This window comes from Lagenorhynchus albirostris, chromosome 9, assembly GCF_949774975.1.
Source record: "Lagenorhynchus albirostris chromosome 9, mLagAlb1.1, whole genome shotgun sequence".
In the NCBI taxonomy this organism is placed as follows: domain Eukaryota; kingdom Metazoa; phylum Chordata; class Mammalia; order Artiodactyla; family Delphinidae; genus Lagenorhynchus; species Lagenorhynchus albirostris.
Window position 1 is genome coordinate 43,912,727 of NC_083103.1, and position 26,336 is coordinate 43,939,062.

Consider the following 26,336-nt stretch of genomic DNA (forward strand, 5'->3'; position numbering starts at 1 on the left):
ATAAATAAAGAATTCAAAGAGGATGTGAGAGAGACAGAAAAAAAGGTGGTGGTGGTACAGAATGAGGATCAGAGAATTCTGATCAATAAATCCCCCTATAGGGCTTCCCTCGTGGCGCAGTAGTTGAGAGTCCGCCTGCCGATGCAGGGGACACGGGTTCGTGCCCCGGTCCGGGAGGATCCCACATGCCGCAGAGCGGTTAGGCCCAGGAGCCATGGCTGCTGGGCCTGCGCGTCCGGAGCCTGTGCTCCGCAACGGGAGAGGTCACAACAGTAAGAGGCCCACATACCGCAAATAAATAAATAAATAAATCCCCCTATGAAGTTCCACACCCTGAGATAGTTTCCAGGACATGTTGGCAATATAATGTGATCTGAAAGTATGAATCTCACTTCAAAGGACCATTTTCCAGTTGGGATGTAGTGGTAGGGGCAGGTGGTGGTCTTACCCAGACCTTCAAGCAGAAGATAAACTTCGAGCAGAAATCTAAAACTCTGAGCTCACTTCCATGGTGGCATCTTGAACTGAATTTTTTCTTTTATCTTTAGCCTTCCAAAGTCCAATCGCCTTGCAGAACTTAGAGGCAGCTGTTTTATGGCTCTTGGTTGAGCTGTTTAGAATCTACCTCATTACATTCTTGCTTGTCAGTCAGTCAGTCATCACTGGCTGCCCTCTGGGTATTAATAAATCCTTGACTACAGTGACAAGGAGGCAGGCGGCAGCAGAATGCACAAGAAGTCGGGCGTCAGAGAGGCTCACGATGCGTCAGAGCTGGAAAGGTGCTAGAGATCACCTGGTCAGTGGTTTTTTTTTTTTTTGGCCATGCCGCGTGGCTTGCGGATCTTAGTTCCACCACCAGGCATCGAACCCGTGCCCCCTGCAATGGAAGCATGGAGTCTTAACCACTGGACTGCCAGGGAAGTTCCTGGTCAGTGGTTTTTTTTTTTTTTTTTGGCGGTATGCGGGCCTCTCATTGTTGTGGCCTCTCCCGTTGCGGAGCACAGGCTCCGGACGCGCAGGCTCAGCGGCCATGGCTCACGGGCTCAGCCGCTCCGCGGCATGTGGGATCTTCCCAGACCGGGGCACGAACCCATGTCCCCTGCATCGGCAGGCGGACTCTCAACCACCGCGCCACCAGGGAAGCCCGCTGCTCAGTGGTTTTGAATGCATTTAATCATAGAATTCCTGGCCAAGCAGAATGTTACTTAAAAACCCAATATGTTCAAAAGAATAAAGCAGAGCTGATTTGACTGAAACGGGGTGAGGGCCTACTGGCCACAGGCTTCTTCTTACCTCAGCGGTTTGCTGAGACATCTGAGGAACGCAGAGATGGGCTTGGAAACCACTGATCAGTTCAGACAGGGGAGTGACTTTCCCAAGTGACCAAGGCCCTTGGAGACTCATGGCTTAAGGGGTAGCATGGCCCAGTGACTTCCCCTGAACTGGGGTCCAGCACTCCGGACTCCTAGCTCAGTGCCCTCTCCTGTAATCGAGCTCCCTGTCTCAAACAGTGAGTGTCCATCGGCCCCTGATATGGAGCCTCTCCAGGAGGAGGAAAGGGGGAATATTCACTTTGAGATCCCCAGTAGTGTTACTGAAACATTAGACCTGCTCTTCCTTCCCTCAACTGGAATCACTGGCAGGAATGAGTCATGAACTAAGGATGCTGCTGGAAAGACTCACTCCTTAAGGAGCCTCGGGTGTAAATGGATGGAAAATGAGTCTCAGTGAAGATGGAACCAGGTTTGGGCTTTGTTCGGTGGTGAATAGGAGCCATAGGATAAAGGTGTAAAGAGCCATCAGACTCCCTGCAGCCTACTTACCACTCCTGTATTTGAGGGTGATGAGTCAGTTGTTCCTAAGTTTGGCTGCATAACAAACAGCCCCCAGTCTCAGTGGCTTATAAAGGTTTTCCTTGTGTTGCATTTGGACTGTGCATTGACTGTGGTTCTGCTCCATATACTTTCTCATTCTGTGACATGCCCATTTTATTGTGGCTGAGAAGAGCAAGCGGCTCTTTAGTCACGTTTGCATAGCCACATTTAAAACTTCTGCTCACATGGGGCATACTTCATGTCTTCTCACATTCCATTGGCCAGAACAATTCACATGGCAGAGCCTGATAGTGGGGCGGGGCCTTTGTAAGTCACAAGGCAAGAGGAGGGAGGTTGTATAATTCTCTTGCAGACAAGGGTGAGGGTAGTGAGTAATTGCGAATGAGTGTGGCCTACCACAGCAGGTGTTGGGAGAAGTGGTGGTGGAAGATATACAGGGTGCCTATCTTCATAGGGTGTAGTCTTTGGAGATAGAAAGACCCTTTAACATCTCTGGACCCCAGATCCTGAGGACACTAAGAAGTGTATGCTGAGTCTCAGAGCCCTGGTTCCCAAGCGATGTCATCTATCATTAGTGGAGGACTTCTTTTTTCCTTTTCCTTTCCCAGAAGAGGATGTGGGCCTGAACTGGCTTGCAGAGGCAGGAATGGGCATCCCCTGTTGGTGCTCGCCAGTTTTGGTGCCCAAGGAGGCCCAGGGAACTCCACTGACTGGCATTGCTCCAAGGCCATGCTTGGCAGGAGAGTGGGAGGGTGGGAGGGCTGAATGGTCATTTCCACTATGTTCCCCTCAACCCTTTCCAGGAATTATGTGCTTTGTACTTTATGGTATTGCTTTGACAGATGAAAAATCAAACCTGAAGCTCTTTGAGATTCTGGGCCTCCAAAAACACCTTCCCAATGGAAATCAATGGATGCCTCCTTTAATGGAAGGGTTAGTGTTTTTCATGGTATTGATTACTAGTAAGTTGAGAATTAGGAAATCACTCTGCAGTGGGATCACTGGTGACTGGGATCTGGGTTACTTGGGAAAGTGCTGCTGCCAACCTTTTTAACAGTGTCAGCAGCTCCTGGCTCAGCAGAAACATCACACCAATCACCTACGGGGTCCAGGTGGCCTTTGATCAGACAGAGAACGCTAAAGGCTTCCTTCCCACAGTGGCCGCTCCTGAGTCTGCCTTCTGCGGAAAATCCCACGACTGGGAGTGCTTATGGCTCTCAGAGCTGCTGCTTCTTCCACAGCCTCTGAAGCTCAGTGTCAAAAGCAAACTGGTCTCCAGGCTGTTGGGTGAGGAAGACAAGAATTCAGACAACAGGGGGCCTGAGAAGGAGCCAGGAACCTGTACCCATTTCTGCATTCAAATGACCTTCCCTGGTATTGCAGAACTAATCAAGAAGAGCCAGATGCATGATCCGAAGTGTGCCGCATCCCCTCTGCAGGAAGACAAGCCTGTCCTAGGTCAGGTCAGAGAGCTCTGAAGGCTGCGGGAGTCCAGAGTAGTCTGTTCATGAAGACCTTTGGTTCCTCTGAAGCTGCTCCAGCTTCTAGTTTTCCAAATGTTTTACTTTGAAAGATTTCAAACTTATAAGGAAGTTGCAAGATTAGTACAAGGAACATTCATATACTTTTCACCTGGCCTCACTATTCTTAATGATTTGCCACGTTAGCCTTGTCTCTCTTTCTTCATATACTTATTATCTCCCTGATCCATTTGAGAATTAATTATAAGCTTTATGCCCTCTGACTACTTCAGCATGCTTCTCCTAAGAACAAAGACATTTTCCTGCAGAACCACAGTATACTTATCACACTCAGGAAAATTAACGTCAGTACAATACCATTATCTACAATCCTTATTCATATTTCCCTTCTGGGCAGAAGGATGTTCTTTATAGCAGGTGTCCGCTCTAGGGGTCAAATCCTGCCAGCTGCCTGTTTTCATAAATGAAGGTTTTCTTGGAACACAGACACACTCAGTCATGTATGTATTGTTTATGGCTGCTTTTGTGCTACTGCGGCAGAATTGAGTGGTCGTGACAGAGACTGTATGTCCCACAAAGCCTGAAGTATTTTACCATCTGACCCTTTAAGATAAAGGTGCTAACTTGTGCATTATTAGCACTGGTATCATCCAGGATCCAATCAAGGCTCATACTTTGCATACATTTTTGATTTTTAAAAAATGTATAAATGATCCCTAACTTATGAACATTTTTTTTTTTTTCGTTACGCGGGCCTCTCACTGTTGTGGCCTCTCCCGTCGCGAAGCACAGGCTCCGGATGCGCAGGCTCAGCGGCCGTGGCTCACGGGCCCAGCCACTCCGTGGCATGTGGGATCTTCCCGGACCGGGGCACGAACCCGTGTTCCCTGCATCGGCAGGCGGACTCTCAACCACTGCACCACCAGGGAAGCCCAGAACAGTAGTTTTAAATGTGACTCTGCAATTTGGCACAGCCTCTTCCTCTTCTCAGCCACAATGAAACGGGCATGTCTTGGAATGAGAAAGTACATGGGGCAGAACCATGGCCTGTCGCCTTAAGACGTCATGACCTGCTCCCTCCATCCTCAGTTCCCATCATGTCCCTGTATAAGCCCCTGACTCCATGGAACTGTTTGATGTAGTGACATGAGGTATTCATGCCCCATATATCTTTGTTCCTGCAGTTTCCTCTGCCTGGGACGTCTCTCTACACTTTGTCTTTGAAGATTTAGTGCAAATGCTGCCTCTTGGAAGCCTCCCAAACCTTTCTCATTTCCCATTCCCAAGATCCCTTTACCCACCATCTGGTTGTCTAAGCTCCTGAGGCCCACTGGATTTTCCATCATCACAGCACTTCCCACACTCGTACACTGATTCATTTTCCGTTGTTTTACCCTCTTGTTTGTGGAGGCCTTGAGGACAGGGACTATGTCTTATTCATCTTCGTCTCCTCGGTGCCTAATATAAAGACCTAACAGGCTCAGTAATTGCTTATTGAATGAATGAAAAGGTCCTTCCCTCGCTCGAGGGCTTCTCTCTTATTCCCAGGGCCACCTTGGGGGATTTCCAGGCTTCTCTTCCTCCTGCCCTTCCTCTCCCGGCGCTTGTGTGATGGGGGTACTCACCCTTATGGTTGCTGATTTACAAGTGGCCTTAGATCATTCCAATGCAGGGACTGAAATGACAAGAGATGGAGAGAGGAGAGCAGGACAGACCACCGAGGGCACCAAGCTCTGCAGCCAGGAGTCCCATTTCAGCCCATCACCACCTCTGGCCCAGACTGCGCGGTCACTGGTGATAGCTTAGAGCTGGTGTTCCCAGGCACTGCTGTGCGGCTGATAGAATTAGCAGCGAACAGAGGGCGCTCCAAGTGTGCTGAGCACCATCTCACTGGATCCTCATAGATACCTGGGCAGAGGGCATTGTCTCCATGCTCCAGGTGAGGCACAGAGAAGCTAATGACATGGTTAGGAAGTGTCAGAGCTGGGAAAGACTGGGAGCTGTGTGATTCCAAAGCCCTTCTCTCCATCACCTGCCATTTACCATGATTTCCCTTGGGAGGGGTGGTGTGGTGTAACCTCTGAAGGAATTTATTGTCTTAGGCAGTGTTGGAATTTGGGGCTAGAGCCTAGATCAGGCTATTCAGTAGAACTTCCTGCGATGATGGAAATGTTCTAGATCTGCTCAGTTCAATATGATATCCGGTAGTCTGCTGCCACTTTTGAACACTTGGAATTTGGCTAGTGTGACTTGTTTAATTTTAATTAACATATTTAAAATTTAAATAGCCACTTGTGGCTAGTACCTACCGTATTGGATGGTAGAGACAAGGGTAAATGTTGGCCAAGTACATTCTGGGTAAATACGCTGTGTGGGTTGGCTGGCTGGAGACTTTTCCTTGGGTTAGCATGGTTTTCATAGAAAAATTGGCATTAAATTCCAAACAACTCGATTAGCAACCAGTTTGCTCTGGAATGGGGGACTGCCTGCCCTGCCGTCACTCTGATGAGCAGAGACAGTTTTCAGGTTTGCATCTGAAGCAAATGAATCTTCCAACGCTGAAACGAGGCAGAGGAAATGCATGGGGTCATGGGGAAGATAAGAAGGGAGATGTGGAAGAGAAGACCCTAGGGACTAGAGTGGTGGAACGGTTATGTATTTATTCTAGTTCCGCCCCTCCAAGTCCTCGCCTGGCATCCTTCTGGGGATCTGGGGATGCAGGGCTGGATTTGGGTTCCCAGCTGAAGTTCACAGCAGCGTGTAGACTCCCAAGAATATGCCTGTACTTTTCCTAAAATTAATTTTTATTGGAGTATAGTTGCTTTACGAAGTTGTGTTAGTTTCTGCTGTACAGCAAAGTGAATCAGTTATACATACACATAAATTCACTCTTTTTCTTAGATTCCCTTCCCATTTAGGTCACCACAGAACATTGAGTAGAGTCCCATTCTAGGTCCTAAAAGGACAGTCTTATTACTGCCTGTCCTTTTAGGACCTAGAATGGGGTTCTGGCAGAGAGTCAGGTGTGCTGTGTCTTAAGCTGGCCTGTCTTAAGTGGCTGTCTACACAGTTATAAACCTGGGCGTTGGGGCCACACACCCTGGGGTTAAAGCTTACAATCTCTGTGACCTTGAGCAAGTTACTTCACCTCTCTGTGCCCAAGTTTCTCCAAATGTAAAATGGAGTTAATGTCAGTACCTAATTGATGGGCCTGTCGTAAGGGTTAAACAAGCCAACCCACGTTGAGCCTGTGCTTTGCTCGTGGTCAGCATCCAGCAGGTCCTTGCTGGTTTTAGGACGTTAGTACAGTCGTGATGCGCCCAGTGTCAGATCAGCACAGTCTTTTATGTTCTGCCCTCTGCCCTTTCTTGCTTTCTTTCTTTCTTTCTTTCATATGCACTGGCAGTGTTTTGCTTTCAGAACTGAAAATACTTTTGGGAGCTTTGCAAGAAATTGCTCCCAGATCCTGGGAAAGGATGTCTGTTTTCTCGTCTCATCTCACTGTCTCCGGATATTTATAGCTCTGGAGAGAAAGGAGTTGCTTCGATTTCTCAGAATAGTTTCCACAGAAGTGTGATGTTGGGGAGACAGGGCTGCGGCGGTGTTGGGTTTGGCCTCAGAGCCTGGGGCTGAGTCCCACTTGCTAGCCCTGTGACCCTTACCCTCAACCATAAGCCATGAAAATATTTTGAGCCTCAGCTTCCTCACGTGGGAAATGAGGATGGAGTGACAGTCAAATGAGATAATACGCATGGGTGTGCCCAGTTCACTGCCTGAACATACAAGACACTGTGTCAGTTGAATCTGAGCCCTTAAATCCTTTGTCAGCTTCAATGTTCAAACTCACAAGTAGGCATCTACTTGGGGGCCCTTCATGGTGGGGCTCTCAGCTGGAAGCTGTCCAGTTATGCGGTGAAAGGCAGCAGAACTGTGTTCCTAGCTCCTGCCTTGTCCTCTACCAAGGGGCCCTATTTAGACTGTTGAAACCAAGTTTCTAGAAAGAACAAGCCGCAGGCTGAGCTAAATTTGCACTGTGGGAGCAAAGTCAGAAAGCGCCAAGTCCCCAGACCCCAGAGGCGCGAGGCCTGCAGCCACGTGCTGACTCCAGGATGGATTTGGACACACCCCTGCGAACTGAGGGGTTCCTGCTGGGTGAACTGAGGGCACGCCTGCCGGGTGGGACAGGGGTCCAGGAGGCAGCTGGTGGGCTGGGGGTTCTCATTTGTGGGGGGTTCTGAGCAGAAAACATGGCAAATTGTAGGAGGCAGGGAGAGCACAGCACGCAGAACAAACAGGGCAGTTCTTCCGTCTCCATCGGTGAACCTGAGGACTGCAGGGGACGGAATGAAGCCTCAGGCAGGCTGGCTGGAGGGAGGGCCTGGGCCCCAAGCTAGGCAGACCTGAGTTCAGCTGTGTTTTGCCGCTTTCCTCCCTGTGACCCAGGTTAAACAGCCTCCCTCAGCCTCGAGGGTACCCATCATTCAAATGGGGACTAAAGGTACACCACTTAGTATTTGGATGAACTTAATACGTGATTGATTGCTCTTCCTCATGGAATTTCAGAATACATAATACATCATTTTCTTATCTACCGACTTATCTTGCTACTTGCAGAAATCCACGTGGAGCTTTGAAATCGTGCTGTGTGCCCTGGGGGATGGAGGCCAGCTTGGCAGGGATGGTGGTGTTTCCAGAACAACCCCTGAGGCCCTGGTTCTGCCTCCTGGAAGACCTTTATTAAAGAGTAGAGGTTAAGAGTGAGGGCACTCAGGAGGCCTGGTCAGAGCCCTGCCCACCGTGTGGCGTAGCAGTTCCTTTCACCCCTGTGAGCCACGGCATCCGGACACGTAGGTACTAAAACCTGCCCGCCCTGAAGATCTGTGGTGAGATGAAATGCGGTGGTGGGAAGCGGCCATTGTTATTACCTACCCGCCTCCTCTGTTCCGACCTCGCCTTTCCACATAGACGGCTCCCCCTTGCTGGCTCTGCCCGGCAGCCACTCACCCCCTCGCTGCTTGGGAGCCCAAGATTTCTGGAGGTAGCACCTTGTTTCCCTGGAGAATCCACCCCCGTGACCCTTGGAAGACTTTGGGGAAGATCCTTGGGCTCAGTTCCGCACTAAGGTTTATCACCTCCTCCACCCCTACCGCCAAGCTGGACCAGAAAGCATTCCTTCAGAAAACTGTATACTTTGGGGTTGAATTTATGAAGGAACCATCCTCTACTGACATCTGGTTTTTGTCTGATTCTGCTAGACATTTTCTCATCTGCTTTCTCATTTAATCCTTACCACCATCTTGTGGAGTAGGTATTGCTATACCCATTTTGCAGACTGGGGAACTGAATGTCAGGAAGTTTATGTAACTGACTGACTTAGAAATGGCAGTTCTGGATTTGAATCCAGAACTGTACGCTTCCTCTCCCTGTAACACAGAGCTTCATTTGCAGAAGGGTTGATTGTTTGGTCCCAGATATGAAGTTGCCTGGGTGGGGCTGCAGGTGGAGGTTGAGAAAGGCGCTTTCCAGGGTTGCCATGCAGAGAATGTGGCTACGCTCACAAGGAGACCAGATCCCCTTTACTTTTCCTTCCTTTCCCTCCTCAACTCCCGGAAAAAGGCACCCAGCAGTTTCAAGTCTGCTGTTTCTTCATGGATTTTTAGGAAAGATGATGAATGAACCAAGAATTGATAAGAAAAGACAAATGGTACTTGGGTTATGCATTGTTCTAGTAAAGTGTATTTTCCACTGCAGGTCTTAAGTGGCTTTTTCCTTAAAATGCCATAACAGAAAGAAAGGTTAAATAAAATGAGTTTTCCATGGCAGAAGTGTCAACCAAGGGACCTCTGCAGGACAGGACCCTCCGGTGGCTGAGCTGTAAACTTGGTCGGCTCCCTGGTGGCAGAGTTGTGGCATGTTATGCCAATGAGGGGCTCCCCAAGAAAGGCCCGGCAGGAATTTCAGTAGCTCTGCTCCCTGGAGACCTAATCGGGCCTGAGGGCCCAAGACAGTGGTCCCCATCAGCACTTGCCATGTAGTGAGCTGGTCTCCATTTCCTGGACCACCGCACCTGACGTGGAGCCTGAAACCTGAGGGAGGGTCAGGAGCTGGGTCGTGGGGCAGAGCCCTTTCCAGCAGAGCTTCTGCTGACTCTGAAGGAAGTTTCTCCCATGGGTGGGACTCAAAGGGCTTGCCCTGATCCAACGTCCCTAGGGATACCTGCTTGTTCCAGGCCTTAAAGATGTTGGTACCAATTGGTGAATTGCCTTCCAGAAAGATTAAGTCTATTTATTTTCCTGAATCTACCTTGAGCAAGTGTCTCTGTTGTGATTTGAAAAGATCTCGTTACAGCTATTCTGTTCTGTTCCATGGTTCCACTGTGTTCCATTCTCTCCCATCCCCTCCCTTTCCATCCCATCCCATCCCATCCCATGCCATAGCTCTCCATGCTTTAAACAGTCACGAGTTGGTACTCAGTTCCAGGTTCTGTTCTAAGTATGACGGCGCAGAGATGATCAAGATGCAGCCCCTGCCTTTATGAAGCTCCCCCTGTAATGAGGGAAATAGTCAGACAATTATAGTGTGACACAGATGGTAGAGGGAGAGACTGGCTGCCCCCTTCCCCTGGACAAAGTCACCTCACCCACAAATATCCCAGAAACAGAGGCAGCGGTAAAGAAAGTGAGGGAGGGGGTAGTCAGGGAAGGCTCCTTGAAGGTGATGATTGGGTTGAATTTTCAAAAGGTGAATGGGGGTTTACTAGGCAAACAGCAAGTCTCTAAACTAGCGCTTAAATAGAACTTGCTAGGTGCTGGGCAACATTCCTGGCATTTTATATATTTTAACTCATTTACTTCTCGTAACAGCCTGTGAGGGAGGTGCTCTTATCACCTCCATTTTTCAAACGAGGAAGCGGAGGCACAAAGCGATAGTTTAGTAAGTGGTAGAGCCAGGGTTCAAACCCAGGCAGGCTGTGGCTTTAATCACCGCACCTCATGGCCACTCTGGCAAGGCAGGGAGGACATTCCAGACACAGAGGTGAGAACTGGCGCTGTCCTTGATCATGGGCACTGTAAGCGGGGGCTCCAGGAACCCCTCCTCCTACAGTGCAGATACTGTATTATTTTCTCCATGCAGTAAGTCTCCTCGAGCCAAACTGTCCACCTTCTTGGCCACGGAGCAGCAGCGGGAATCGTTGCCACCTTTCCGCCACCTCCCCTTGCTTTCCTGCCAGGGAAGCTGGGTAAATTCAGTGGCTTCTCAGCTGCTGGGACTCCAGGCCAGGAAACTCTGAGCCTTTCATCTCTGCTGTTTTTAGAGAAGGTGGGAAATGCTGCAAGGCCCAGGCATGATGCATGGTCATTCTTGCCGCTACTTGCCCCAGGCCTGGGGTACACCCAGCCTCTACCCACAGGGACAAATTCTCCTTTCGCCCAGGGCCCAGCCTCACTGCAGCACACAAGCTGGGACATTTGCAAGCACTTAACAGTAGGACTTAGGCATTCTTTCCTCCCTTGTCTTTTCCTAGACAAAATCCAGGGTCCCACTGCATCTGTTACAAGGTATGGTCTTTTCTCTATTTTAGCATGCCACCAATCGTAAGACAGATCATTGATTTAATGATAGTTTTTCAGAGGAAAAGGAAGAAACACTATGGCATTAAAGTACACATTGATTGTAAGATTCATCACCATTTCAGAAACATTGAAATGTAAAAAAGAAATGAACATCTTAGAACACAGGGAATATAGTGTTTTTTAAACATATTGTGGTCAAGTGAGGGCACCTGCATGGTGAGGTTGTCCAACAGGTGGTGGGGGATGGCACTGGCTGGCACTGGCCAGGGCAGGGTGGTAGACACCCACATCCATCCAGCCCTGCCTCTGCTACCTTCATCTCCAGTCATCCAGGCCCACTTTGAGGACCTTTCAAGTAGCTCAAAAGCACTCACAGCTGAATTCATTCTTTAATTGAGTTTGGCAAATAATCAGCTCCCACTTCGAGCTGGGAAGTGTCGAACTCGGTGGGTGTGCAGGGTCCAGCAATGATGATCCCCGGGAACCTTGACCCATCTTCCTGGAGGTTGGCTGGTAATTGGAGCTTGCCATGTGGTGTGAGATCAACTTGCCCTGAGTCTAAAGCTGGCAACTTCAGATGCATTGCTTTGCCTCTCTGGGTCCTAGACTCCCCTTCTGTATAGTGAGGATGCAAGACAATAATTATAGCAGCTAATGGTTAGGAGGTGCTTAAAACACGCCATGCATTATTCTGTGCGTCTCATGAGCACTAGTCATTTAACCCTCACAACAACCCTGTGAGGTTGATACTGTTACTCTCTCCATTTTTCAGATGAGAAAATAGAGGCACAGGGCAGTTAAGTAATTTTCCTGAACTCACACAGCTAGTTAAATGGCAAAGATAAGAGTTGAACCCAAACTTCTTGGTTAAAGGGTCCATGCTATTAACAATGAAGGTACTGGGTTAGATCAACAATTATTGCATTTTAAAAAGCCAACATGGGGCTTCCCTGGTAGCGCAGTGGTTGAGAGTCCGCCTGCCGATGCAGGGGACACGGGTTCGTGCCCCGGTCCGGGAAGATCCCACATGCCACGGAGCGGCTAGGCCCGTGAGCCGTGGCCGCTGAGCCTGTGCGTCCGGAGCCTGTGCTCCGCAACGGGAGAGGCCACAACAGTGAGAAGCCCGCGTACCGCAAAAAAAAAAAAAAAAAAAAGCGAACATGACCCTTTTAAAAATGAAACCTACATAGAGGTCCAAAAATAAAACAGATAAGATGACAGTCTTTCTGGTTAGAGAAGAGTAAGGCTCAGAGTCTCTCTTGTTTGCAGGGACCTGGGGGAACTTCTGTGGCAGCCTGGGCTCCTTGAAATAGCATGAAAACAGCTAGACTAGACAGTTTCCAAGGGCCATCCAGTGGCAGCGTCCTGAGATTATCAGGGAAAGACACAAGAGACGTGTTGTCTTCCTGGGCAGGCTAATGGTGTGGCACATGTTCTACATAATATTCTTGAAATATTTTTTCAACATGTATTTGTTGGGACCATGGAGAAATGGATTACCTAGTAATAAAATCTGTATACCTTTTTCTTTCTGTTCTTTAGGCTCTAACATGCACTGAACATAACATTTAAGCTTTGGGCCTGTATATTACTGCACATTTTTCTGTTGCTCATAACTGGATAGTGTTAGTCACTAATATTTGCTAAAGATAACCGTAGGTTACACTGACACATCATAAAGTGTTTGCTCCCTGCAGACAGTGCTTTACTCCTTTCAGAGTGTCAGTTGACTGTTTCGCCAAGTTCAAGCTGCTGGCTGCTGGCACTACGGGAGCGGGCGGTGTGGTCTGCATTTGCATGGTGCAACTGCCACACGCAGAGTAAAAATACTCAACAGAGGCAAGGAGCTGGGCCAGTGAAAAGTCTTACTTTGATATTAATTTTTTTTTCTCAAGGACACTATCTTGCATAGAAGTGAGACGGACTCAACTTTTCGCCAGCTCTGTCTATTCCATAATTGCTCATGGAAACCTGAGCTAACTGGTACCATATGGCTGATGCACTCCAGTGACATTTTTGCAATCCCTATAGGTGCCATTTTAGGCAGCTGTCAGGGCTGCCCTGTACGGGGTGCAGGGTGTGTGCGGCACAACTCCAGGTGCAGATGACAGTGTGAATGGCGTCCCCTGGGGTTTTGCCACCTGCATGTACACTGCTTGGCCCTGGCACGTTGACTTCATAACCACACGATAGAGTTTCACCTTTGCTTCTTGCATTTACCCCAACTGCATGAGAGCAGGTGGTGGAATTCTTTGGAGAAGAGGTCATCTCTTTGAGAAAGAGTCCACTTGGTCCAGGAGAGGTGCTCCCTAACCAGGCTGTTCTATCTGACCATGGGGTCTGTCCCTAGATCTGAGGAGTATCTAGCCAAGGAAGCCTTGCCGGAAGCCTTCACCATTGCCTTGCTGCTCTAGTAATTCTGTTAAGGAAATGAGGTCAATCTGACAGGATGTGTCCTCTGTGGGTACATTAGTTTCCTAGGGGGGTTGTAACAAAGTACCACAGAGTGGGTGACTTAGTAGAAAATTATTCTTTTATAGTTCTGGAGGCTAGAAGTCCAAAATCAAGGTGTTCTATAAAGCCATGCCGCCTCTGAAGGATCTAGGGGAGAAGCCTCCCTTGCTTCTTCCCAGCTTCTAGTGGTTGCAGGCAATCCTCGGTGCTCCTTGGCCTGTAGCTGCTCACTGCAGTCTCTGCCTCCATCTTCAGGTGACCTTCTTCCCTGTGTGTCTCTGCATCTCTCTCTTCTTAAAAAGACAGTAGTCATTTGATTAAGGCCCACCCTAATCCAGCATGACCTCATCTTAACTAATTATATCTACAAAGATGCTATTTCCAAATAAGGTCACATTCTGAGGTTCTGGATGGACGTGAATTTGGGGGAGGGGGCGCATTATTCAATCCACTATAGCAGGCCATCTGGGCTCCTACGGCTCAAATCATCCCTGGTGTCACTCTCTTAGAATCTTTCCTGGGTGCCACCACACGTCTGTAGTCTAGAATTTACTTCCTTTCTCACTTTAGAAACTGGAGCTATAGGATGCATGGTACTAATCTCCTGACTTTTCTCCTATTCTCCAGAACTCGTTAAAGACCATGAAAATGGGTCTAGTCATTCCCTGGCAAGTTCCCTTAGTGCCCTGAATTCATCCAAGGCAGGAGATGTGCCTTGTTTAGGTAGTCAGGTGCCATCGTGCGTCTTCTTGGACCACCTTGGGTTTCTGTTTATTTATTCATTCAGCAAACAGCTATTGAGAGCTTTCTGTGTGCCAGGCTTGTGCTAGTCCTGTAGGTACTGTGTGAACTGGAGTGACAATGAAATTGTTGTTTCGGTGATGATCAAGGACTCCAAAGAAGTAGACATATAGATATGTAATGAAGCAGTGATAAGCCTTGTGAAAAGGAAAGAGTCATGGGAGGGAGGAAGGTTGTGTTTCAGATAGGGGAAGGAGGGGAGTCTTTCCCTTCCCTGTGATTGTTCAATGCTTAGCAGCAGGTTACAGTCAGGACCATGGGTTTCCCAATCCAGTCGCTCCCAGCTCCAGGCTCACCTGTGGGGCAGCCAAGCCTGTATCCATACTCCGGGGAACCCTGGCCTCCTGACAGCTGGCTAGGGCCTCCACTCTGTCCCAGACGCCACCATCGTTAGCTGGTGCTAAGGCAGGACCTATTCTGAACGTGGCTCTGACAATGGGAGTTAGCCTAGATGAGGCTGTCTGGCGCTTTTAAACCTTTTAAAGTCTAGGAAGGCAGCATGGTAAGGAGGAAAGAGGTTGGCTCCTGGCGACAGATCAGCAGGGCTTATGTGACCTTTTACAAGTAATTTACCTTCGCTGAGCTTCAGTCTCCCCTCTAGAAAATGGGGATACTGTTCCCACCTTAGAGCACGAGAGTAAAGGAAGTGAAACTGTGTCACGTAGCTGACGCTCACCAATATGAACTCAAATTCCATTCGCTTGTTCATAAAGACCCCATGAGACAGGCACGTGTTATTGACCCGGGAAGCTTCTGAAATCTTTCAATGCGCAGAGTGGGTGCTGAATAAAATGAGTGGACGGACGGGGCAAATGAGGCGAAAGGCTGCTTGTCTTTGGCGTCTCCAGAGGGTCTGTGAGCCCTCTCCTCCCTCTGGCACCAAAAGTGTCTCTCCCCTGTTCCCCCTCTTCCTTGTAGGAGTATGGGTTTCTGGGAGGTTGGGAAAGGTCAAGAAGAATGCATCCAGAGGTGCAGAAGCTGCCCCTGAATATCTTTGCCATGCATGGGACTAAATCTGTTGGAAATTATGGGGTGCAGGGAATTACTTCACAGAGAATAATTGGATTTCCCCCAAACAAACAGGGTGGTTTAAGTGAGAAACCAGACCTCAGGTGAGTTTTGTTACGGGGGATGCTCACCAGACCTGTGTATCCACACGCTGACACATGCCTACTCCTGGGGCCACGCTATCAAGGTCTGACTCTTCTGAGCACTGGAACGTGGATTAAATAAGCTGGGGTTGGGGAAGATAAGAACCCTGTTCCTGGCAAATGTTTACACCATGTAAGGAAAATGCTCACAAGTTAGAGCTGATAAAAGAGGCCCCCGAAGCCTACGGGCTGTCAGAAAGGGCAGGTCCTTGGCATCTTCACTGGTGTGGTTGGTGGTGGTGGGCAGGGCGTGGACAGGATGTTGTCAGTCGGTGGGCTCTGACCTTGCCCTTTGCCCTTCCCTGGGCAGCCAGGGCTCCCTTCAGGACTCATCATTGGGAATCTTAGTTTAAATCCTGCTAGTTTCTTAGCATCTTTGAGTCTCAGTTTCCACATCTGTAAAATGGCAATAATGATATATACTTCACTGGGTTGTTGGTAGGATCTAATGGGACCGTGATTTCAAAGTGCCTAGGAAGGTGCCTGCAAGAGTAGGTTCAAGGGTTACAGATTCCTGACGTATAGGCTGCTCAGGACCAGCTCCTGTTGCTCCCCACTCCCTGCTCGCTCCTTCCAGGCCCCTCACCCCCTTTCTGGGGGACGGTGGGCTCAGACGAACACTGTCAGCAACAGGGCCCTACAGGCATCCAGTCTGGCTACTTTTGCCTCTCCATGAACACCTTCCACATACAGGGTATCTGCGGGAGAGATGGACCTGTATAAGCCACGGGAGGGAATCAGACACACTCTCGCAACCCAACTGCTGAGAGCACCCCTCTTCCCAAAGTGTGTCCCCTGGAGCACCAGTTCCATGCCAGGTCCATGCAGTAGAATGCTGTGGCTAAATACATTTGAAAATCTTTCTTCTTAGATTCCATATACATGTGTTAGCATACGGCATTTGTCTTTCTCTTTCTGACTTACTTCACTCTGTATGACAGACTCTAGGCCCATCCACCTCACTACAAATAACTCAATTTCGTTTCTTTTTATGGCTGAGTAGTATTCCATTGTATATATGTGCCACATCTTCTTTATCCAATCATCCGATGATGGACACTTAGGTTGCTTCCATCTCCTGGCTATTGTAAATAGAGCTGCACATGTATATGGAATCTAAGAAAAAAACAATGTCATGAAGAACCTAGGGGTAAGATGGGAATAAAGACACAGACCTACTAGAGAATGGACTTGAGGATATGGGCAGGGGGAAGGGTAAGCTGTGACAAAGCGAGAGAGTGGCATGGACATATATACACTACCAAACGTAAGATAGATAGCTAGTGGGAAGCAGCCACATAGCACAGGGAGATCAGCTCGGTGCTTTGTGACCACCTAGAGGGGTGGGATAGGGAGGGTGGGACGGAGGGAGATGCAAGAGGGAAGAGATATGGGAACATATGTATATGTGTAACTGATTCACTTTGTTACACAGCAGAAACTAACACACCATTGTAAAGCAATTATACCCCAATAAAGATGTTAAAAAAAATCTTTCTTTATGAATGACCTAAATATATAACCACACTCCAGGCTCTATGACACCTTGTAGGAAGAAAGCCTGGTTCACTTCTAGGGTGTCCCAAATGCATTTCATCACAGAAGTATCCCCCACCCCTTTTTTCACATAACACCTGCTAACAGCTGCAGATTCTTTCCCAGAAGGCATGTTGGAAAACACTAGAGACACAGATTATAGATATTGCCTGAGATATTTTAGACCAAGGCACGCCGAGTCTAACCGTGCCCCTCCCTCAGCGTGGAGCCCGACATCTCTGTGGCCCCTTCTCCTCACAGCGATCGTGCTTCCTCCAGAACCCAGCTGCTCTTGGAAAAGAGACAGGGCTGAGGGGACCGTGGGGATGGCGTTTGGGGGTGGGTTGCGGCAGAGGGGAGCAAGCCGACTGGGGAGGCATCCAAGGCAGGGCGTGGGGCAGGAATGGGAGCTACTCTAGAGCTACTGTTGTCACAGTGAGTTTGTAGGGCTTCCAGTTGGGGTACCGCCCTGGGGCAGAGAGATGAGCCTGAGCTGACGGGAGCAGTGTCGGTATCAGCGGAGGGGTGGTGACCTGGAGGATCCATCCCCTGGCCCTTAACGGGCAGACCCATTCGTGGTTGTGAAGTGCTGAGCAGTGGCCAACAGTGCAGAGGGAGAGAGGTAATAAATGTGTAATTACAAAAGGATCAGGCAAGGCAGGGCCGGGAAGTGTCTGTGTTGTGCTGCAGATTCTCCAGTGTTCCCTTCGGGCTGTGCCCATGCGTTTTCTAGGAGTTAAGTGGATTTCTGGGCCACACTTGCTGACTTGCGACCAGGGGCGTGGCAGGTGACCTTGGCACCCAGCAGTGAGCAGTTGCCGCTCAGCAGAAAGTTAAAAGGAGGACTGCTTTGCAGGGCTCAGGAGGGGCCAACTGGCTAGCAGTGCCTGGGGAGGCCTGGGGACCGCGGGGGGAGCTTGGTGCCCCTCAGTCCTCTCCACATTTCTCCCTTCTGCTTAGGGTCTTCCATGGGTCTCTCTCAGTTCTCCTCACAATGAATGTCAAAGGCGTTTCCCAGGGCTGAGCTTTCCCTCCTATCTTCTCTGTGGATTCCCTCTGGTCTGTGGGGTTGGGAGGGCGTGGCGGCAGCTCTCGCTCCATCCATGCCCTGGGGCTGTGGAGATGGGCCTTAGAGGGGCAGCCGTGCTGGCTGAGCGGTGTCTTGATTCCACTGGAGGTTGGCTCTGGGTGCTGGGTCAGAAAGGCAAAATATACACAGATGGGGCCACCGTGAGATTCAGGCAGCAGGCAGGAAAGTCTGCTCAAGGCCTTAGTACCAACCCTGGCTGGGGCATAGGAGGAAGACGCCAATCTGGGGATGGGAAGAGGTGCGATAAAGAAAGGGGAACCGGTCAGAACTTCAGGGTGGTTCTCAAATTTAAGAATCTATCAGAATCTTTAGGGGGCTTGTTAAAATGTAGATGTCTGAGCCCCACCCCCAGAGTTTGTGATTCAGTGGGTGTGGAGTGGGGCCGGGCCCCAGAATTTGCATATCCAGCAGGTTCCCAGGTGATGTAGATGCTGATGGTCGTGAGTCAACGCTTTGAGAACTGCTGGTCCAGACTAAACTAGAACTAGAAGAGCTGTGACTGGAGGTGGGATCAACCCAGGTACCTAGAGCTGTCCAGGGCTTTGGGAGTGCTCGCGATGTCTGCCCGTTGCATGGGAAGCTATGGCTTCTGGAAAACTGTTGATCTCAGTCTGGAGTGGCTCAGGAACCGGGGGGTGAGGCGTCAGAGGCTGGGCGCGGGGGCAGAGGCCTGGAGATGAGGTGAGGCTGGTACTTGGTTATTTAATCAAGGAGGAGGCCCTTGTCTTCCCGGAGGAAAGCCAGCAGCATCGTGTGGAAGCTAGACTGACCAAAGGCAAGTTCTTCAAGTCAGGGCGAGGGGTCTCTGCAAATTACTCTGTGCTTAGCGGGGTCTCAACTCCCTCCCGCTCTGTCCACAGTAAGCCCCTGCCTATTGAACCCTAACTGGGCTCCAGGGTCCAGGCTGGGCCTAAAATGCTTCTTCACATTTAATCTAGACTTCGAGGCTCTTTGAGGTTATGTAACTGGCCTCACAGACGCTGGGAGGCTGGCTGGGATTTGAACACCACGCTGCCCATATGCTGTTTTTCTCGGTTCAGTAGTCATTTATGCACACCCACTCTCCACCAGGCCCGGAGCTGGGCACAAGGATGCTGGAAGGGATGCATTAGAGCCTGCCCTCTAGAAGCTTCTGGCCTCTCTGAGGTGATGGAAGCATGAACATACGTGAATACAGCATGACAACAGCTACTGTGAATGTCTGAACCAAGAGTTAGGGGGGGCCAATGGGAGGATGACTAACTTTCTCAGGGTCCTAGGCTCCTTGCCACAGTTTGGCCCTGGCAGGTGAGTGAGGCAAGTGCCTCAGAATGACACAGCTCACTTCCCAGAAGCCCCTGACCAGAGGGCAGAGGGCTGACTTCCTGCCTCCTGGGAGAAGACAGCAGACTCCCAGTGCCCCTGGCTGCTTTCTCCTTTCCCTTCTCTTTGGTGAATGCATTTGTAACATGTCACTTCCCTTTATAAAGGTTCTTATTCCAGCCCAGGAAATGAGCAGTCACCTGGGCAGCTCTCCAGGCAACTATATCCACCAGCTTTTCCAAAGCTTCAACCGGCTCTGTCCTCACCAGGGGGGATGAGCCGTAATGGCCTCCCAGGCAAGGCCGCTGCACCTTTATTCTAAGGAAGCTGAAGAGGTCAAAAGTGTTAGAAATTTCCGGGTGTGAGGAATGTGTGTGCAGCAAGGCCTCACTGATGATCTCAGGCCCTGACGGCTCTGATGATGGAAGAGGAGGCGTACGGCTAAGGCAGTGGTCCTGAAGCCATCTTGTCCTCTTTTCCCCAGGATGGGCTAGGGAACACTTGGTTCTCTGACAGACTCTGTTGCATAAGGAAAAACAAAATGAAGTTTGGCCCACATATAAATAGACAGCAACTTTATTTAGTTTACTTTTCCTCAGAGACGAATGAATATGTAGTGTTGAGCTGACCCACTTAAAAAAAAAGTTTATTCTTCCTCATATAAAGAAAATGAATTTGTTATAAAGCATTTGAAAAATATTTTTGGTATCTTTCCTTTTGGGCTTTTTTTTCCTGTATGGAGTTTTGTTTTTATGTCTACAGTTGGGTCACCCACTAAAATGTGACTGCTTCAGAGAAGTGTTCCCTTATCCCCCAGGAAAGGGTAAATTCCCCCATCATACATTCTCACTACATGCTGTTCATTCCCTCCGTGGTGCTTATCGCAATTAATAACAATTATCTCCATGTTTGAACGACTATTTGCTTATTTGACTCCTCCAGATTGTCAGTGTTCAGGATAGCAGCCACTAGCCACATGTGGCTATTTAAATTTAAATTAAGTGAAATTAAGTAAAATTAAAAATTCAGCTTCTCAGTTGCACTAGCTGCATTTCAAGTGCTCAAAAGCCACACGTGGCTGGGGGCTGCTATCTTGCACGGTGTAGGAATAGAGCATTTCTGCCACAGGAAGTTCTAGTGGACAGCATTGCTCTAGACCGTTGACTCCCAGGTAGTACACAGGACTCCCACGGTCCTTCTCTCTCGTGTCGTGAAGTATCCTGTGCACCTGGAATCTGAGGATCTAGTGAAACTTGTGAAACGCCTGATTTCTAAGTTATGGATGAATAGAGGAGTGCAGGCCAGGTGGTGGGGAGAGGAAAGCAAGGAGAGGAAAAGAGCAGAAGGGCTTTCAGAAGAGCCATGTAGGGGTGAGACAGGGGAGGGGCTTGGGATTGCTCAGCTCTGGGCTGCACATGGCACAAGGGTTGGTCATGGTCCCCCAATGGCAGGGTGCCAAAAATCAACACGTCCCATTGGAAAGCCCTGAGAAGGGCCTGCCTTGAGCTCCTCCTCTGAGAGGTCCCAAGCGTAAAGGCCCATCAACCTGCTCATCTAGGAGACTGGAGCCCAAGGAGATCTAGACACTCTACCCTGGGTCCCACCTGGGCTGGGATCATCTGAGTTTACTCCCCTGAGGGGCTGAGAACTAAGCACTCCCCGCTTCTGGGTCTTTCCTAGGGGACGCTTTGGTTTGCAACTCTGTAATGCTGGCTGACTCCTTGCCCTCTGGGGCTGCCACCAGAGTCCTGTCTTGGAGGCCAAGCCTGCCTTTTCCGTGGCCTCTGTCCCAGCAGTATGCGAGGCTTCCTCTCCCCCAGCTAACTCCTGTGTCCATGGGCTTCTTGAGAAGGTAAAGCCAGCCAGGACAGGCCCTTGACTCTACTTCCCCATCACGCTTCAGGGCAGACTGAAGGAGGTGAGTCCACAAGGATGTACTTGTGTGGGCTGGCCTCTCCTAGAGGGTGAGGGCAGGGGAGAGGCCATGCTTAGGGTCCCAGCCCAGCCACTAGTTTTGTACCCAGAACAGTCCCAAGAAGCTAGTCACTCGGAAACCACCGTGTGAAATAAACACTACCTATATGCAACATGGAGAAGAAACTGAGAATGACAGGATAGAGGTAGGTCAGAAAAGCCGGCCAGTGGGTATCAAACTGGAAGCGCAGGGCAGGTAGGAGAGTGGAGAAGAAACCACAAGGACCAAGAGAGCCTTTGCCAGTGACAAGTTCAGGAAGGTCTGGGATCACATATTCCATTTAGATTGAAGCAGCCCCTTAGAGAAGCCCAAGCATGTGGGACAGAGTGGTCCCATCTGCCGTGTTCGGCACTGACGCAGAGAAAAACGCCTCGAGAAGTAAACCAAGCCTTTTTTAGGTCACCTGCCATATCAATTAGACTTAGGTTTAGCAATGAGTTGACAGAAATCTCAGTAAAACAGTGGATGAGGCAGGATAGAAGTGCGTTTCTCTCTTACGTTCAAAAAGCCTGGAGTTAAGCAGTCTGGGGCTGGTCTGGCTCTTCCAGTGTCAGGGGCCTGGGCTCTTTTTAGCTTGTTATCGTCTTCAATATGAGCCTTCCAACATATGGTCCAAAATGGCTGTTCCAGCTCCAGCAATTATACGTGCATTCCACCCAGAAGGAAGAAGGAAGGAGGAGAAGTGCACATCCTTTTCCTCTAAGGACAATTCCTGGAAGTTACACATACCACTTCCTCCTACATCCTATTGTCCAGAATATAGTTGCATGGCCGCGTGTTTGGATGTGTAGAGTCATTAGTGACGTAGGGGAGCGGTGATATCGAGCACATGGCCAGGAGGCCTTCAGGGGCCCTCCTCCTGAGCAATGGGGAGCTCCCTAGCCCAGGGGCCCCAGTAGGTCCAGATGTCAGAGGGAGCTGAGGCTACAGAGGTTCCTGTGAGCAGAATGGCAGGGACCAGAGGGTTAGCTGGGACATGAGTCTTTGTGTTGGATAGCGCTGGTTTTGTCTTAGCTCTCAGTGCCTTCCCAGATGGGTGTTGGAGAGGTGCTTCCTTGCTGCTTGGGATGCCAGGGTCTGCCTTCGCTCCCTGGCCTCTGGCCTCTGCAGTCCCGTGAGGGTGTGCCACGCAGTGCACAGTGACAGAGGGTAAGAACAAGGTTAATTGGAAATGTCAGCTTGTGTTCCCTTTTGCAGCCGAGCCATTCAGACCCTTGGAGATGCAGGTTTCAGCCTGTGCTGACTTTATTTGGGTGACCATCGACTAGGTGCTCAGAGTCACACAGTGATGTGTAATGAGGGCAAATTCAGAGAATTCGGGATGTAAGAAACGGGAAAGGTCTGTCCTGGCATCTCAGCAGCATGGGACTGGGCTGCCCTGGAATCCCCAAGCCCTTCCCACCCAGGGAGTGTGGCACTCAGAGACAGAAGAGAAGGCCCGGAGTCCTGGCTCCGTCACCTCCTTGCCGAGCAACTCTGGGGTGTTTCAGGCAGAGAGAAGAGCACATGCAGATGCCTGTAAGTGTATCCCAGCATGTGGGGCAGGATGAGATGCTGGGAGGGCTGTGAAGGGCCTTGAACGCCATGCCAAGGAATTTGGACTTTCTCTGGAAGACAACAGGGAGCCGCCGTTGAATGGATTGTAGGCTGGTGAGGATGGACTCTATGTGTGTACTGCTCACCCTGGGTGCTGCGTGGAAGACGGGCTAATGGGGAGTATATGGATGCAGGGAGACCTGTGAGGAACCTAAGTATCATGGTAGCAGGGGCTAAAGGACCAGCTTGGACATGCAGTCCTTTGTGTTATATGGAGAAGCTCTGTCTTAACTTCCCCTGCCTTTCCACATGGGTACTGGAGAGGAGCTTCCCTATAGCCTGGGATGTCAGAGGCTGCCTTCCTTTTTTTTTCTTTTGTTTTTCTTTTTGTGGAACAGGAGGCATGCCTGGCAGCTTTGCAGAAGCCTGAGCCACGGGCACCGCCGGAGGCTGGGTAAGAGCCCTGCGCGTTCAGGTGGAGCAGCCTCTATTGGACAGAGCCACCCCAAGCGGCCTGTCCCCCGGGCCTCATTATCTGCAGCTGGCTCTTTGCATCGCTTACTGTCTGGAGGCTTGCCTGAGCCTAAAATTACACAAAGTAGGCCAGGAGCTCCTCTGTGGCTGCCCTCCACCTTCACTCCAGCCTGCGGGAAAGATCTGTCTCAACCAGAATGAGGAGAGGCTGGAGCACCTGTGTGCTGCCCATTGGAAGGCAAAGGGACTTACACACAGGGGCTGGTGCCAGCAGTGGCTGCTGTATATTGTGCACCTACTGTGTGTCGGGCACAGGGCTAAATACTTCCTGTATGTTTTCTCATTTAATCCTCACGACAGCTCTACAGTGTGGATGTTATTATTCTCATCTTTCATATCCATCAGTTTAAAAGTAGAGGCCAAGCAACCTTTGTGTTTGAAAATGTCTGATCAGGCTGCTCCCTTCCCAGGGAGGCATCAGATGAAAATGACAAAAGCCAATACAAGACTCCTCACCCATCCACCTGTCTGTCCATCCACCATCTACTCACCCACCTGTCTGATCTAAAATTTCACTCTGTGCCTGCTCTGCGCCAAGCACTCTAGGAGGTTATAAGGCAGAGGGATGAAGACCTGAGAAGAAATCAGTAACATTTAGGATACCTACTGCGGTAGATACCATGGGCTCTTTGGGGGAGCACGTGTGTTTACATGTCAAGAGGTCAGAGTATTTGGAAAGGTTGGGCGAGAGACACTGTCAGGCAGGTTGGCTGGTCCTAGGTTGTGAAGGACCTTGACGGCCGAGTCAATATTTACGGTTTATCCAGTGGGCAGTTGGAGTCATGCTATGTCTTAAAACACCGCGGTGCCAGGATTTGAGTTGTGTTGGACAACTCTAGAGAAAGTACGTTCCGAGATGATGAACGCGGGGAGATCCTCGTGCACAGGACATGCAAGAGATGATGCTGCAGGGCCTGTGGCAGCAGGGGTGGGTGTGGTTGTGAAAAACAAAAAGCAGAGCCGGACAGCAGCTAAAGTGGAAAAAGCAGATTTTATACAGGACTGGTGCAGTAGGGGAAGAGACCTCTCTGTAGAACTGGGCTCAATTCCAAATACAACAGGACAAGTGGGAATTTATAGCCAAGGAGCAGGGTGGGGTCAGTGGATGGAAAATTACTGAGAGGAAGCATCAGGGTAAGAGGGGATTTTGGCTAAAGTGACCCGGATTCTTGCTGAAGGCAGGTGGAGGTGATCACCTGGGGGATGGTGGAGGATGAGGAAACCAATCAGATACTGAGCGTGATCAGGGTTGGGGTTGGGGGGGTTCTGGCTAAACTGATTTAGCAGGATTCGTGCTAAAACTGGATGATTCAGAGCTGAACGCGGGAGCCCAGAAGTCCAGGTATAATTGGAAAGCGGATTCTGAGGAGCCTGACTGAAGTCTGGCCAAGGACTCTGTCAGTTGGGACAGAGAGAAGAGGAAAGAATAAAAAGGCAGAAGCAGCAGGACTGGGTGCTTGAGGGTGTGGGAGAGGCGGAGTCTGAGTGGTCCTAGGGTCCTGGCTGGATTGACAGGGTCGTGTGGAACTGTTGTTCACCAAGTAGATGGGTGTGCCGGGCCTCCTCCCTGCGCACCCCCTCTTGCAAATACGCTGTGGTCCAGGGGTAGCTAGGCAGCAAGGTCTCTTTGGGCTTGTAAGCCTCCTCAGGAATGTCAGGGCTCAGTGTGAGTCAAAGAAGGAAGGGAATTCGCACTGGCAGTCTGGCCGAGAGGCTGGGGAGAGGGGCCCAGCAGTTGGTGCCTTCTGCAAGGTGCCCTAGCTCTTGGAGGAGCTAGCTCTGTGCTTTCCTGGGGTGCTGTGATGTGCATCCCCCCTTCCTTACAGGTTAGTTGTGCAGAGGGGCTTGTCATGTAAATGTAAAAAGACCAAGTCCCCTGGGATCCAGGCCTTCCCTTGAGCATGGCAGCTCTGCAGGCAGCTTAGGGAAATGCGTAATTCCAAATGTCATCCCCTAGGCAGTCCCTCCTCAACCTTCTGTCCTTTCCCCGGGCTTGGCTGTCCCCTGAGTGGGGAACTGACCTTTATACATGCACTCTAGCTGCTAAAACCTCTTTTGACTAGAAAACACTTTTCAGCAGAGGCTGTTTAATCCTGTGGTGATGGCCGTTTGGGCCAGTGGAGGGCCACCTGCCACAAGGTGACTTTCTCGTGGGGTGTTCCGGAGGGGCTGGGAATTCAAGGAGTGTGGCATGGATACAGCGTGTGCACGTGAATATCCGAATGTGGCCGCACATGTCACACGTATGGTAGCAAGTGCATATCCTCATGGCTGTGCATGTGCATGCAGGTTGGAATTTCTCAGTCCATGGGTTGAGCTCCACGGGGCACAGGTGATTCAGGGGTTCTGTGCCCGTGAACATCCCCAGAGACCGTGTGAGAAAGAGCTCCTCTCAAGTCTAACCTGCTAACAATATCTGCATTTTTGTCCTTCCCTTTTGTCCATGGCTGGTTTTCGTTGTTGCTTTTGCCATTTTTTTTTTTTTTTGGTAAGACTATAATTCTTTGGGTAAGGTTTGGGAAGGCAGGGTAGAGTAGTAATTAAGAACATTGGCTCTGAAATCAGGTAGAGCAGTGTCCCTCTTTAGGTCTGCCCCTTATGAGCTGTGTGATGTAGTGCAAGTTACTCAGCCTCTCTGAACCTCAGTTTCTTCATCTGTAGCATGAGCATGGTAATAGATTTCTCCCATAGTACCAGACCAGTGTTTCACAAAGTGTGAATTAGAGATAAGGTGCTTGAGAAAAGTGAAGATTCCTGTTTGGGGGCGTGGCCCAGAGTTACACACCAGGTGATTCTCATTGGATGCACACATAAGTTTGAGAGCCATAACCCTAGACTGTTAGCTCCCTGAGTGAGGGAACCACGGCTTCACATTGTGCCCCAGTGCCTAGCACAGCTTCGGGCACACGCTGAGCGCTCACTAAGTTTTTGGTTGAATAACCAAATGACTTTATGACTTGATGCAGCCAAAGCACTCAGTGTAGTGCCTGACACAGAGCAAGACCTCTGTAGATATCCAAGTGTTTCATTATTAATAATAGGGAAGGTACGTCTCTGTAAATAAATC

General features: G+C 49.9%; 1 protein-coding gene across 2 annotated transcripts in view; it reads left to right on the plus strand.

Annotated features, from left to right (window-relative positions):
• GALNT18 (polypeptide N-acetylgalactosaminyltransferase 18) overlaps positions 1-26,336 on the plus strand; it is a 350,781-nt gene that overhangs the window by 42,080 nt on the left and 282,365 nt on the right. The window lies entirely within an intron of this gene.